This window comes from Vicia villosa, linkage group LG1 (assembly GCF_029867415.1).
Source record: "Vicia villosa cultivar HV-30 ecotype Madison, WI linkage group LG1, Vvil1.0, whole genome shotgun sequence".
In the NCBI taxonomy this organism is placed as follows: Eukaryota; Viridiplantae; Streptophyta; class Magnoliopsida; order Fabales; family Fabaceae; genus Vicia; species Vicia villosa.
This window is the reverse complement of record NC_081180.1, coordinates 168,627,436-168,642,389: the sequence shown is the minus strand read 5'-3', so window position 1 is coordinate 168,642,389 and position 14,954 is coordinate 168,627,436. Positions and strand designations below refer to the sequence as shown.

Below are 14,954 nucleotides of genomic sequence, written 5' to 3'. Positions count from 1 at the left end.
TTTGCCTCATTCGGGCTTACAAAACAGAAAATAAAGAAAATGAAGGATCCCTCAGGTCTCCCATGGACGCTTTCTCTTTGCACCCAGGAATGTGTTGATCTGCTGTTCTTCTTGGAGTTGTCCGGTGAGCTCCAATAATCTTCTCTCATAGTCTTGACAGTGTGCTTTGAAGGTGTCTCTTTCCTCTTTTAGTTGAACCCAAGATTTCTGCAACTCTTCCAGGTCAGTTGGCATATCCGGATGTAGAATAACTTGAGGTTCGTCTCCTTCATTTTCTGGCTCGATAGTCACAGGTAGAATAGCGGGATATGGCATGATGAATTTCTGAGCATGAGTACGCACCCATCTGAGGTAAGGTTCCATAGGAATAGAATTCCATTGCCCCAAATTTTTGCTTTCTATTCTATAGACACTGCCCCACGCATGTATGAACCTTCGTCGATGTCTACGGGAATCATCCTCGTAATCAAACACAATGCCACGGATAATCATGTCATGAGGACCGTTTCTCCGTGCATATCCGAATTGGCGTAAAGCTAAAGAGGGATTGTAAGTGATGCCTCCCTTGATGCCAAGTAGTGGCACATTAGGGTACTCTCCACAATGATCAATGATAGTAATGTCTCTTTGAAAGAAGTTGTTCCATCGGATATCTGAATGAGACAAAGACATAATCCTGCGAGACCATTGCATTCTTTGTTCATTTCTCAACACTGATCGGGGAAGATGAAATGTAAACCATCTAGCCAATAGTGGTACACAACACATGAGAGTTCCTCGTTTCTTCATGGTACGAGTGTGTAGAGAATGTAGAATGTCTCCCAGCAAGGTTGGTACCGGGTTACGGGTTAAGAAAAGGTTGATAATGTGCACACTTATGAACTGGTCGGGATTAGGGAATAAAACCAACCCATAGATCAAAAGAGCCACAACCTCCTCAAAAGCTGGGTAACTTTTGTTTCTAAGTAGTAATCGAGCCTTTTCCATTAAGAACTTAGCAAGCTATTCACTCCTAACACTTTCTTTGTTTCTAACCTTAAACCCTAAAATCTTCTCTCTGCAAGCCTTCTCCATGGATGCTTAACAAAAAGAAATCTATTAGTTCTCCAAGAAATTTGAAAAACAAGGAGAATCATCACAACAAACGAATATAAATACTCCACAACAAATGGGTTCTGCATGTCAACAATCTCTTGCGATATTTCAAAAACCAGGCGAACCTCATATTCTCGATCGACCTGCTTTAATTCATCTCTCAACCCCGGTGGACCAGTTATAAGTTCTCTATGAATTTATTATAGACTTTGACAATCTCAAAGCTAATGGGATAGATTTAACGGAAAAACTAGACAATCAAGGAAGGAAAGTGTTTTTCAACCGTCTGTATGGTCCCGTCTTCACTCATCTAGTTAAGGAGTTCTGGAGACTTGCTGAAGCAGATAAAAGGTACGTTCCTGATTTGAAGAGAAATCTACTTTCTCTTGGTGAATTCGACAAGAAAGGATATGTTTTCCAAGGAGAGAAAAGTATCCTAAGAGTCATGAAGGGTTCGAAGGAAGTCTTGAGAGGCGTTAAGAAACGAGGCTTGTATACCCTTGAGGCTGAAGTTGTAAGTGGTTCGACAAATGTTGCTTCCACGGAACTTTTGTCGAAGACACAAATCTGGGAAAAAAATTTGAAGTCGAAAAGCTGAAGACAAAGTCGAAAAGCTGAAGTTTTGTGAACCCCGTTGTCATGCACTCGGTTTTTTACCATACCTCTCGCGGAGAGATATGCAAACTGACTCTTTTCTTTCTGCTTTTGTGTTTTTGAAAATCAGAGAGTCGCCACCGACTTTTATTTTATCCAATTAAGGAAAGGTTTATAAAAGAAACAGAAAAAGACCTTTAAGAAATTCTGGGTAAGGGGGTAGGTTATACAAAGGGGAGGTGTTAGCACCCTTTGTATCCATGGTTATCCATGGGCTCTTTAATTTGCTTAGCTCACTTTGTTTTAAATCACTTTTCTATTGCCTTGAAATGCTTGTATGTGGTTTCAAATACCTTTGTAAATTGACTTTGTAATGATCCTTGTGCGGATGTATACAAAGTGTTTTTATCTTTCAAAAGATGTTTTTGAAAAAAGAACGTTAACTTCGTAATGATCCTCGTTTGGATATATACAAAGTATTGTCTTTTTGAAAGTTTCATTTTGAAAAACAATGATATATGAGAGATTTGTTTGTTTTGATCTGAGCAAGCAAATTAGGAGGTCTACCCTAAGTTATAAGGTCTTTTCCTATTTCCTTTAAAAAACTATCCTTTTACCGGATGTAAACGGAAGTTCGATTTTGCATTTGAAACAGTAGAATTTGATTTTTGATTTTGAAAAGAGTAAAAGAGGGATTACCCTAAGAGGTGCAAGTGTGATTGTGTTTTGATTCAGATATTTTATCTTTGAAGTTAGTGATCTAACGATTCAATTTTAATCTTTGGCATACACGCAGTTTTATATGTACTGGAATTTAAAATGCGGAAATGTAAAATGCGGAAAGTAAATCTACGCTATTACATCGATTTTGCGGGAAATGTAAACTACGCTATTTACATGAATTTGACAACCTATACACTTGATCTAGGAATTTAAATTGCAAGAAAATAAAAGAAATATTTTTGGATTTTTTGTATGATTGATTTTAATTAGAATTAATGCATGATTAATTTAATTAAAATGAGAAAAAGATGGAAATAAAATTTAAACCTAAAAATTAAGTTTAAAATATGTTCAAAATGCTTGTCAATTAATTTTAAGATAAAACTAATTTTTTTTGGAATTTTTGAAATAGATTTTGAAATTATTAAGTTAAATAATCATATAATTATATAAATAATTACACAAATAATTAAAACTTAAAGAGAAAATTATTCTAAATATGTACAAAATTAGCCTATAATATATAAACTATATTTAATATAAAGAACAATTTTTTTTATGATTTTTTTGATTGGTTGAAATAAATTTAAAGCAAATATATAAATATATACTAATTAATTATGCAAAATAGCCTTAAACTAAATAAAATATTAATATTTTTATGTCTAAAAATAAATAAATATTTTATCAGATTAAAACTAAAAAATAAAATATTTTTGGTGTTTTGTGATTGGTTGATTTTAATTAAAATGCAAAATATAGAAATTATCAATTAAATATGCAGGGGGGTGTATCAAGTAAATTTGGAAAAGAACTGATTTTAGTTCAAAACTTGTGTATGGGCCAGAAACGAGGGGTGTAGAAATCAATTCGTACAAGGCCCAGTTCACTTGTTTCTATTTTTTTTCTGAATTTAAGTTATGTGGGGTCCATGTTTTAAACCAGAACCAATCATGTTTTATCATTTTGCCACGCGAGCCATGGACCTGTTGACTGGCCAATGAGGAGACTGGAAGGAGCCATGCGTGCACAGACTTGCCCCTGGACTTGTTGACCGTCGGAACAGTGTTTTCCGGTTGTCTTCTCCGGCGAGGTGGTTTTTAGAACCTGCGAAATTGTTAGTTTCGAAGCAAAAAGAATACCCTATCCACCTAATTCGAACCTCCTGAACACGATGGTGGCCTTGGTTTTTCCTGAAAGTGTTTGTATTAAGAGATTCGAAGCAACAAGTTTAAACACGGTTGAACATGGCCAAGCTTGTTTCGGGGACCTATTCTTCCATGTTGCACGTCAAAGCTACTCTAAATCACATCATAAACTCAAACAAGATGTTAGATATAATTTATATATGCTTATGAATGAGATATAGAGCACGAAAATTTAAGCTAATCGGAGAGCATGAGTATGATCGTTTCAAACACTTTCAGCCCTAGATTTTGATCCCTACTTACTATATTAGATCCCAGGAGATGAATAGAGTGCTTATTTTGTATTGATAATGGCTAAAAAACCAAGAAATGAAAATTACAAAGTTATGATATTTTTGTGAGAATTTTGTGAGTTTCCTTGCTATCTCTCTTGCTATTTTCGTGTGTTTTCTATTTGTGGAGTATGCTGCTTCATTTATAAGCTAGGATGTGCTTAAAATCTAAGCCAAGAAGCATTGATGAGCTTTGTTGAAACTTTGATTTTCAAATATTAAAAATCTTTGAAACTTTGACTAAGTCTTGCTCTTCTTCACTTCTCTTGCTTTGTACTTCCTTTTGCTGCAGAAAATTGAAGATTCTTTGATGAGTCATGCTTAGAAACCAAGCTACATATTATCCTTCCATTTCCTTTTTTAATTTAATCTTAAATATGATAAAATTAAACCAAAAAAGGAACAAAAATGATGTGGGCTTTGTCTTGGTCGTGGGAGGCCCTTTACATCATGGTAAACATGTTTGGATCATGGAAATTGGGTCTCATTTGGAAGAAAAACATTTTTGATCAATGTTGATTTCATGCATTTTCCCAAAATTTAGCCAACTTCAACAAGGTGTAAATCCCTCAATTTTTATCATATGAAGGAGATATTGTACTTTTTGGAAACCGCAAAGAGTCCTCTAACCAATGTCTTTGGTCTCATATCAAAATGATTTTCCATGCTCCTTGTGTATCCTTTTGAAAAAAGTGACTTTTTGTTGACATTGAAAATGACCTGTAATGTCTTTGTCCATATTTTTCAAATGGTGAATCAAATGACCATGGGACCAATTGCATTTGAAAGATAATTGAATTTCCTTCAAAATGAGCTTTGGTTTGAATTGTTTTGATGAAGTATGAGAGAGTTATGACCAGTCAAAGTTCAGTTGACTTTTTAGGAGAAAACCCTAATTTTGAAACTTAGGGTTTTGTTGATTTTTGATCTTTCCTTGATGAATTATGATCATCCAATGATCAAATGATGAATCCTTTGAAAAAATATGGAGGTTGACAAAAAATTTCATTTTTGACTGTTTGTTGACTTTTCTGGTCAAACGGGTCGTCTGTTGACTGTTTGAGCTGCTGACTGTGCGTCTGAGTAAATTGAAGTTTGAAAATTTGTATGGTGGTACTTTGAGATATATGGAGGTCCATGAAATCCATTTGAGGTCTCAAAAACTTGTTCTCCTGAAAAAAAACAATAAACCCTAGTTAGGGACTGTTTGTGTAGGAGACAGTTAAGCGTACCTGATTTTTGTGCAGTGCTGAGTCTCTGCTAATCATGTGATATTCAGAAGACTTCTAGGACAAAAATATTGGAATTTTGAAATGCAAAAGTTTGATTTGATTGATGGTACAAAACACGGAGAATTGCACTGTCAGCGGTTTGACTGTCAACTGACTGTTTAGAGTGAAAATTCAACAGTCAAAGTTAATATTTTTTGTTGTTTTTGTTTTGCTTTTTGTTTTGTTTTTGTTTAATGATGAAAATTTATTTATATGAGTGGTTAGTAAAACACAGACGTAATAAATAAATAATATGTACTGTATGCGAGCAAAATTACCGATAATAACCCTGAAAATCATTTAATGCACAGAAAAATAAATATTTAACTGGCAGAAAACACACAAAATATTATCTGGATAATTAAGCAACAATATGACAAATAGTACGACATTTAATACTGACAGTACAAATATTACATACTATAATGAACAGTACGACGAGTAAACGGTACATTAAGAAATAAGAGATACGGCAAACTTTAAGAATGACGATTAATAACCCATGCTACAAACAATAACATGTAGATGATTGGGAGTGTCAACATCCCAGGTCCACATTTTTCAGGGCTATGCAGACAGAAGAAGGACATGATTACCACCACGACGGTGATGATCATAAGAAAACACGTTTCCATCCGCTTCGCCATTTTGCTGGGGAAGAAGAGAGAATGAATATGAAGTAGAAATTTGAGAGATGAGTTAGAATTTGATGTGAGATTTTATGGAAAAAATGAGAGGTATTTATAGAATGAAAAGAAAGATAGAGACGTTGGGGAATGAAGTGATTCCGTACAAAAGGTAAATTTGAGTGGAAGTAAGATTTGAAAGAAAGTGTATGATAGTGTTGGAAAAAAGAGAGATGTATAGAATAAAGTTAGGATTTGATTTTGAAAGAAGAGATTTGAAAAGAAAGGAAAAGATTTTGAAAATAATGGAATATAGTACAAAAATTAGTGGGAAACAAAAGATAATAATAATTTACTTGTTACCAGTACAGTCTGAATCCCCGAACTATGCGCCTGCAAAAGATTTAACTCTGTACCAATTGCATCAGTACTATTTATCTGTAAATAAATATTAAATAAATAGCGTATGTGAAGTAATAAATAGTAATTGGCGTTTGCGTAAGAATAAATTCAACAGCGAGCCAAAATACCGTATAAGAAAAATTCTAAAAACCAAGTATTCATAAATCAGGATATGAAAATCCAAGATTATATGAAACTCTTAATTTTTAGATTGAAGTTTTCTTGAAAAAAGATGCGGGCAAATTTTGGGGTATAACACCCGTGTACTTGGAAAATCTTGGAGAGTGAAGTTCAACAAAGGTAAACAAAGAACACATGGATCCCTTGATTACATCCATGCTGATCTTTGGGGGCCTGCAAGGTGTCCATCACATTCAGGAGCAAGGTATTTTCTATCCATAGTTGATGATTATTCCAGGAAGTTATTGGTATTCATCCAGAAGACTAAGGATGAAACTTTTGAGAATTTCAAAAGTTGGAAGACTCTGGTCGAAAATCAGACTGGCAGGAAAGTCAAGAGGTTGAGAATCGATAATGGCCTTGAATTTTGCAATGAGGCGTTCGACATCTTTTGTGCTGCCTCTGGTATTGCAAGGCACAAAACTACTGCAGGTACTCCACAGCAAAATGGTTTGGCTGAAAGGTTTAATCAAACTATTTTGGAAAGAGTCAAATGCATGTTGACTAGTGCTGGGTTAAAGAAGGTGTTTTGGGCTAAGGCTATTTCAACAGCAACATATCTGATAAACAGATGTCCATCGACGGTGTTAGATATGAAGACACTTGAAGAAGTTTGGCCGGGACATCCACCAGATCTCGAAAAACTGAGATTATTTGGCAGTGCAGCCTATGCTTACATTAGGCAAGACAAGGTCGAACCTAGAGCTCTGAAATGCATGTTCATGGGATACCCTGAAGGAGTCAAAACTTATAGGCTATGGTGCCTAGAGCCAGGTCACAGGAGGTTTATCACCAGTCGAGATGAATTTTTCAATGACGCTGAGATGACTTTCAAGAAAACTGATGATGATGATGGTTGAAGTGCAGAAGAGCTGGAACAGGTAGAGATTCCTGTTGAGGTGGAGCAAGCTGATGCTGAATTTCATATTTTTAGATGAAGTCGAAGAAGAAGTAGAAGATGCTGAGGAAGTTGAGGAAACTGTCGATGACTACCTATTGTCGAGAGATAGGTCCAGAAGAGTTATCAAGCCACCTCAGAGACTTGGGTATGCAGATCTTATAGCTTATGCATTAATCTCTGCCAGCGAGGTTCTTGATGATGAACTTAGAGATTATGAGGAAGTTATGAGGAGTCGAAATAAGACTGAATGGCTGAAGGCCATGAATGATGAGATCAAATCTCTTCATGATAATCACACTTGGAAACTGATCAAGAAACCTGCTAGGGAAAGGTTAGTCAGCTGTAAATGGAATTTCAAAGTTAAGGAATGAATTGAAGGAGTGACGTCGAAAAGATACAAGGCAAGGTTGGTCGCAAGGGGTTTCACTTAAAAGGAAGGTGTCGACTTCAATGATGTGTTTTCTCCTGTTGTGAAGCATAAGTCCATTCGAATGTTGCTTGCCATGGTGGCACAGTTCGACCTTGAACTGGAACAGATGGATGTGAAAACTGCGTTCTTGTATGGCGATCGAGATGAAACGATCCGGATGAGGCAAACTGAAGGGTATGTCGAAAAGGGGAAGGAAGATTATGTGTGCAAGCTAAAGATGTCTTTATATGGGCTGAAACAATCTCCTCGACATTGGAATAGGAGATTCGACAAGTTCATGGCACGCATAATTTTCATTAGAAGTCAGCTCGACCACAGTGTTTACTTCAAATTTCGACTTGGTAATTCATTTGTTATTTTGTTGCTTTATGTGGATGATATTCTCATAGTAAGAAACAATGTCGAAGATGTAATGAGGGTGAAGGCTGAACTCAATAAGGAGTTCGATATGAAGGATCTGAGAGCTGTTTCCAGGATTCTTGGAATTGACATTCGAAGAAATAGAAATAAGTCGAAGTTATGCTTATCTCAAGAGGAATATCTACGAAAGATTCTCGAAAAGTTTGGTATGTCGAATTCGAAGCTAGTTGTGACTCCGACAAACCCTCAATTCAAGCTGAGTATTGATCAGTGTCCCAGTACTGATGTCGAAAGAGCCTATATGAATAGCATCCCATATGCTAATATAGTTGGTTCTTTGATGTATGTTATGGTTTGTACTAGACCCGATATAGCATATGCAGTAAGTCTTGTAAGCAGGTACATGGTAAATCCTAGAAAGGCTCACTAACAAGCATTGAAGTGGATTCTAAGGTATATAAATGGATCTCTAAACAGAGTTCTAATTTATGGTGGAGCCTTGGGTGAAGATAATAAAGCAGTAATCGAAGGATATGTCGAATCTAATTATGCAGGTTGTATGGATTCTAGAAATCTATTTCTGGATATGTTTTCACTATGTTTGGCACAACAATTAATTGGAAAGCAACACTTCAGAAGGTTGTTGCTCTATCAACCACTGAAGCAGAATATATTCCCCTCACTGAAGTTGTGAAAGAAGCATTGTGGCTTGAAGATTTTGCGAATAAGCTGAAACTTCAAGGTCGAGGTATCACTGTTAAATGTGATAGTCAAAGTGCAATACACCTGTCGAAGAACTCAGCATATCATGAGAGAACTAAGCACATCGATGTGAGGTTGCAATTCGTCAGAAGAGTAATCGAGGGTGGAGAAGTCCAAGTGCTGAAGGTTTCGACAAATCACAATGCGGCTGATATGATTACCAAGTCATTGTCGAGTTGCAAGTTTTTCCACTGTATGCAGTTGATAAAGCTGCATGAAGAAAGTTAGTTTGTTCCCTTGATGTTGTAGAGTTAGGTCCAAGGTGGAGATTTGTGAGATATTGGATCGAACTCTAGTATGGTCGAATGGTAGCTTCTTGGTTCGACAGGATTAAGTATGAAGTCGAAGATTGTTCACATGCAGGTGTCGAAGATGTTAGGGTTGTTAGCATGTTAAATTAGGTTTTAGTGTTTAAATCCTAATTTGTTAAGTTAGCTTGTTTGTTAAGTTGACTTGTATAATGAACCTTGTTGAAAAAGCCCATTAGTTAGTATGTTAGGTTTTGTTATAAATAGCATATTAGTCTCTCATCATTGCAGTGCTGCAAATCCTAATTTAGGGTGAGACAGGTTATTTGTTATTATTGTAAACTTGTAATCTTGTTTTCAAAGTGAAAGTAAAATAATAGCAGTTATAACCAATTCTTGTGTTCTTCTTCTTCCTTATTCTCTATTGGCAAAATACCCTTTTTCGTCCCTTAACTTTACCTCGGGGTCCATTTTGGTCCCTTAATTTTTAAAATGTTCAAATAGACCCCTTATCTATTAAAAAGGTGGCACGTTAGTCCTTTCCGTCAATGTGATGGAAACGGACGTTAGACTGTGCAAATGTGGCGTCTGACGTGGCTATGTTTTGCACGCATGGCAGGATGACGTGGCATATGTTATCACCAAGTTCCTGGAAATTCTAAAAATTATTCCAAAACTTTGCCCTCTCTATGGTTTGAACTCAAGACACTTTAGTTATCGTACAAATGGGTGTACCACTAGGCTATGTTCATTTTGGTTGCTTTCTTTTCTTTCTCCAGCTAGTTATTAACTACTTCATTAGTTGATTTCTTTTGCTTCTACATTATTAATAATAATAATAATAATAATAGTAATAATAAAAATAATATGACTAATAATAATAATAGTAGTAATAATAAAATAATAGTACTAATAATAATAGTACTGATACTAATAGTACTAATATTAATAATAATAGTAGTAATAATAAAAATAATATTACTAATAATAATAGTAGTAATAATAAAATAATAGTATAAATAATAATACTAATAATAATAATAATATTAATAATAATACTACTAATAATAATAGTACTAATACTAAAAAATACTAATACTAATAATACTGATAGTAATAATAATACTAATAGTAATAGTAGTAATAATAAAAATAATAACACTAATAATAATAGTAATAATAATAATAATACTAATAGTAATAGTAGTAATAATAAAAATAATAATAAATAATTGTACTGATATTAATAGTACTAATAATAATAATAATAATAATAATAATAATAATAATAATAGAGATAATAATAATAATAGTAATAATAATAATAATAATAGTAGTAGTATTAACAATAATAATAATATTAATAATAATAATAATAATAATAATACTAATAATAATAATAATAGTATTGATACTAAAAATACTAGTAGTAATAATAATAATAATAATAATAATAATAATAATAGTAATATTAATAGTAATACTAATAATAATAGTAATCATAATAATAATAATAATAATAATAATAATAATAATAATAATAATAATAATAATAATACTGATAATAACAATAATAATAGTGATAGTAGTAATAATAATAATAATAATAATAATAATAATAATAATAATAATAATAATAATAATAATAATAAAATGGATGTAGTTAATAAGTAACTTCTGAAGGAAAACAAAGCAACTAAAATTTACATAGCCTAGTGGTACAGCCATTAAGGGACTAAAATGGACCCCGAGCCTTCTCTATTCTTTTTTTGTTTTATACTTTGTTCTTGGTATTGAATTTACAACACCATTGATAAGTTGTGACTAATTTTTTAAAATTACACATATTTAATGTGATCAAACATATATTCCATTGATAAAATTATATATTATAAAAAAAACAAAATGTGACATTCAAGTGACACAGAGAAAGAATTATTAAAGGCTCGAAAAGAAAACACAAGTACAATCAAACACGCTTGGAATATACCGTGAACCGGTATTTGAATCAAACACGGCAAAAACGGGGATTCCTTCTTTTGTCTCATGACAACCCAACAAAAGCTTAGTCACTCTTCTTGATGATACTAGTAAGGTACTGATTTAACACAAATATGTCACATATGTCACAAATTATGATGATGGTGAAATTTAGAAAATTATGTGTGTTTTAAATCACATGGGGTGATAGTGAAATTTAATTAGAAAATTTAGTAGTAGTGCATGCTTGGTTTAATTAGTATAACTAATGTTGTTGACTTTGTTGTCCAGGAATGGTTTATATTGGACAATTAGATGTGATGGGCTAGCATCATCAGTTGGAAGAAAAACCAAGGAAATACTTTCAGAAATCTGAATTTGAATTATTAATATTAAAAAGGAATTGTACATTTAAAAAGGTTTTTGATATATTTTTAAGTCTTTCAAATTTGTTATTTTTGGCTTTTAGTTTTTGTAAACAATAATTTTTGTTTTTATTTCTAGTCTTATAAATATATTACTTTTTATTTTATTTTATCATTAATGTTATGTGTTTTTGCTTTAGTCAGTACCAAAAATAAAAAATTGTGTACTTACAAGAATTAGAAACAACAAATTATTTTTACAAAAATTAAAATTAAAATACCAATGTTTTACACATACCACATTTACATATTTAAGACTTAAAAATATATTAGAAAAGTGTAAAAAATACTTGTTCAAGAGCAAACTTGAAGATGTCTAAGTTATTTATAATTAGGGTTGAAAATAGTTTATATTGGCCTATAGGACCTATAACCTAACTTATTTAATAGAAAAGTTAAGTTTATAAACTTTTAAAGTTTATTTAGTAAAATAAACTAACTATTTAAAATATCTATGAAATCTTATATATATTAAAAAAATGTTAAATAATATATAGTAGTATACTATCGTGATTTTGTTCGGGCAAAAAAAAGTCAATTTTTCAATCTACCATATAAGAAAGTTTTGGGCTGTGGATTTCACAACACTACCCTTCCTTTAACCGCTGCCACATACCCCAACTTTTGTAAAATATAGTCATTTTGTACCCTTATCATAACTATTGAACCGATTAATTGAATCCAAACTAATCCCTCTTCTATTACTACTTTTGCAATGACCGAAAATTATTTTAGTTGGGCCACACTTTAGTTTATTTGAAACTACATTACCTTTTTCAATTTCAAAAGTACATGAACAGTGCCATGTCTGACTCTCTTTAACACTCCCATCTATGCAAGTCTTTTCATGTTGAAAAGACTCTCACCATTTCCACTCTCTCAGTACCCTCAACTTTGCAAGAAGCTGCTACACGGCTCTCTCACTACAATTTACATTTGTTCTTCCGTATTCCTCACCAAGCTCAGCCATGGCTCGTCCTTTAGACAAGATAAGTGAAATTAATGAAACCAAGGAGTTGTGGAAGCTGGCCGTCAAAATACAGCACAAATGGAAGGTGACGACGTCTAACCGGGAACATTTTGAAATGGTTGTGATGGACAAAACGGTGAGTTCTGAGCTTTGTTTTTGTTTATGGTCAATCTACACAGTATGAATGTTTATGGTTGCATATTGTTGATGGTTTTTTCATACTTATTTTTAGCTGTTTCAGTAAATCATATCATTTATGGTGTTTCAGGGCCATGATATTCACGTGGTTGTTCCATCCATGTTGATGAAATCGTTTAACTCTGGGTTATTGGTAGACGTTAACTGTACCATGTCAAAATTTCAAGTGGTGCCGAATGACTTGCTTTTCAGACCAACAAACCACCAATTTATGTTGAAGTTTACTGGTGGATGAAGTAGGCTACACACAATCGCAAATGGGTGGGAAGAAATCCCAAGTTAACTTAACCTTACGTGATTTGGGGTAAGTTTCGTAACTTCACCTGTCAACTGTTGTTCATAATGTTAACTGCATGTATGTACTACGCATTAACATATACTAACTGTTTTAGGAATAACACACTTCATTGTACGTTAGGGGAAGGATATACAACACTCTTTTTGGAGTACATGAAGAAACAGACTGTTGTGCTGTTGACGACCATTGTGGTATTGAAATATGCTAAAGTTAAGGAAGCGGGTAATTTTCATGGTTGTATATTTTTAACTATGCAAATCAATTTTTGTTGTTCTTTCGCATTTTACCTATTTAGGTAGGCAAATCTGATCGAATGTTTTGTGTAAAAATAATGTAGGGAAATTTCCACTTGCAATTACAAATACCTACAACGTCACCAATTTGCATATTAATGAAGACATCCCTGCTATTATAGATTTTAAAAAACAGTTTTTTTCAATATAGTTCATTCCCCTTTATGTTAACAACATTTAGAAATCTATTTCACTTTTTAACATTTGACACACATGTTCATGTTTATATCTACCATACAGATTGCCTAAGGACTTTATGTTGATGAAATCGTCCGGGAACAATTGTGGCATCAAATGTGAAACTTCTCAACAGTCAGTATCATCCCACACATCTAACACTGATAAGTTTCTCTCAAATGTTGTTCACGTCTCGCCAGAGGAGCTAACTGTTTTGTATGAGGTTTCTCTACATACTACCTACTCTACTTACATTCCATGTTAATTATATTTCCCTTACATTAAGACACCTAATGGCTATCTGATATTTTTTAGCCAACTACTTGCCTTACCGTTGCGAGGACTGACAAGCTGCTTGCTGATCCCAGCGGATGGTACTATAAAGCGTGTCATAAATGTCCCTAGGCTTCTAAGGGGGATGTTCCACCTTAATTTTGTAGGGAGGGTCACCGAACATAGACTGAATTATGGAGGTGTAGTTTCTTCGATTTGTCCATATTTCCGTCATTTTCCATGTTAGTTTATGACCGACTTTTCCCTAATGTGCTGCAGGTTTAAAATAATGGTTGAAGTTGAACACAATGGGAGCACTGGGAGGTTTGTTTTTTTGGATCGTGAAGCTTCGGATATCCTAGAAACTATTGCTGCACTACTTCAGTCGACCATGATAGAGATAAAAATATCTTGCAGTTGTTCTATTTGTCCATATAATACGTGTTTTCTATTGCACTTTAACTACATTATGTTTTTAGGCGGGTATTACAGACCCCTAGAGTTTCCACTGGGACTGGATGCTATCTTGGGCTTGAAGGCGGCATTCAAGGTTAACTGGAATCCGCGGTGGAGAACTGGATCTGTTGTCATGATTCTTAAAGACAAACAGCTTATTGCTCAACTTGAAGGACAAGAACTAATCGATGCTGCCACAGAGATAGTTCAACTTAATTTGTTATGCATTGTTCATGAACATTCACTAATACTTTTTACTGTGTGCCTCATTTTATGCAGGCTGGTTCTATTACTGCTCCAAGCAGCAACTCAATGCAGGTATATCATTTTACTTAAACTTTTACACCATCACATGTTTGACCTTTTTTACGAATTATGTTGATAGTATACATGCATGATTTACAATTCTCCAGAATATTGAGAGTGTCGGTCAGGCAATCAGCTTTGGGGATGATGTCATTGTTACTAATTTACCCCCGATACGGTAAAATTATACATTTTGTTTCAATACTCTTTATATACATATGCGATTTGGCGTTTAATCATGTTTCCACCTCTGCCCAAACATAATGTCCACTAAAAATGAAGAAGGAATCACTTCACCTGATGCAACAACACCTTCAACACCGAATGCAAATGTTAAGAGGCTGTTTACTGAAGACCCCGTTGAATCTTTGGATAACAAGCTGGCCGAAGGTGACCTTTCAACCATCAAACTCAAGAAGGTTAACAAGCAAGGAAAGAAATCCATCGTTTAGGTGTTTTCGAACTCGGATAACAAACAAACTTTTTGGCGGAGGGAAAACATTTAC

At 33.8% G+C, this 14,954-nt stretch overlaps 1 long non-coding RNA gene across 1 annotated transcript; it reads left to right on the top strand.

Moving 5' to 3' along the window:
- The first annotated feature begins 13,325 nt into the window (after positions 1-13,325).
- On the top strand, positions 13,326-14,086 carry LOC131620141 (uncharacterized). The gene is made up of 3 exons (XR_009288993.1): positions 13,326-13,636; positions 13,729-13,886; positions 13,966-14,086. It is a non-coding gene; the product is annotated as an uncharacterized LOC131620141 (long non-coding RNA).
- Positions 14,087-14,954: the final 868 nt, after the last annotated feature.